Source organism: Gavialis gangeticus, unplaced genomic scaffold (genome assembly GCF_001723915.1).
Source record: "Gavialis gangeticus isolate Ggan-Ray unplaced genomic scaffold, GavGan_comp1, whole genome shotgun sequence".
Taxonomy (NCBI): domain Eukaryota; kingdom Metazoa; phylum Chordata; order Crocodylia; family Gavialidae; genus Gavialis; species Gavialis gangeticus.
This window is the reverse complement of record NW_017729022.1, coordinates 180111706-180113208: the sequence shown is the minus strand read 5'-3', so window position 1 is coordinate 180113208 and position 1503 is coordinate 180111706.

The following is a 1503-nucleotide window of genomic DNA, read 5'->3' as shown; positions in this document are numbered from 1 at the left end:
CAGGGACCTCTTTCCTCATAGGCTGTCAGAGGCAGACATGAAGCAGTCTGCAAGGAGTCCCCCTCCATGTCTCAGGCTAGATTGAGTCTCTAGTCCAGGAGCTGGGCTCATATAGCTCCTAGCTCTGCCCCTTCCGGTCACCAGAACTTTCCCTCTCACTGCTGAGCACAGGGGCTACTCATCTGCACAACCAGCAGACCTGATGCTCTGCTGCAGCCCTCTCCACTCTGCTGTAGCTTGCAACAGCTCTTTGCAGTTTTGCAGCTCCTCCCTTTAGATCTACTGGGCTGCCTGCAGCTCATAGCTTGCTCCAAGTCTCTTGCAGCCATGTAGTGGTTACAGATGGCTACGTATACACTTACTCGGACTTCCATACAGTTGGCAGAATTCTCTGGATAAAAGAATGTTCACAGAGGGCACTGGGGAAAGCATCCCTTGGAACTGGGCATCTATGAGCAATAGATCAGACAAGACTAATGATCTAGGACAGCATTTCTCAGCCTGTGGGTCATGACCCAAAACTGGGTCACAAGAATATATGACAGGGCTGAGGACAAACTTTAAAAATAGGTTCTTCTTTGAAGGAGAAAAATGTGGGAAACAGCTTTTTGCTTGCAGGCTGGCAGAATTCCAGCCAGCAAGGAGATGCTTGGGCCCCCCTCCATGCACCCACAACCCGCCTCACACATGGGGAGGGGCAGTGGCTTGGAAGTGGCCATTGATGTTTACAAATGAGTCCTGGAACAAAAAGCGATGAGAACCACTGATCTAGGATATGTCTGTTGGGGCAAACTGCCCCCTCCCCAAATGCTACTTCAATCCCCTTCTCTTACCCCAGGGCTGTTCAAATTCTGGATGGCAGGAGGCTGCACACTATGTGGAACACAAACCCTAAGTCTTTGGACTTACAGGCTGTAGGCCCTGAGATCCCCCTTGGTTGAGTGAGCAGCCTGGCTCCACCCCCTGCCACACAGGCAGGGCAAGCAGCCCAGCTTTTTTCCCTTGTTTGTAGTGTGAACAGTTTGAGTCATCCAGTTGCAGCACGATCAGTGTAGCCTCCTGCCTGGCAGCATGGGCACATAGGCCCAGTCTTGCTGTGCAGGAAGCCCAGTTCCCTTCCCTCCCCCCATGCTTGCAGTGCCCTCCCACCAGGAGCAGGGACAGGAACCAGATGGCAATTGGAGCCTGGAGACCCTACCCAAACAGCTGCAGGTATAGCAAAACCCCCAGTTTTTCTTTTTTTTTTTCCTTTTAAAATGCATTCCCTTCCCTTCCCCAACCATTTCTGACTTTTTCTTTGCCTCTCTATTCCCTATACATAAGTATAAGTTATCCACCTGAGGGAGTGGGTGCCCTCCCCATAGGAGACATAGGATAAGCTTCAGCATTTTATTTTGGTAGCAAATTCTATTTGTTTTGTTTTTTCTCCTTTATATTGTATAATTATGTTTATATTGGTTTTTACTGTTCTATCTTACTGTTTCACTAGTACTATATGATTAG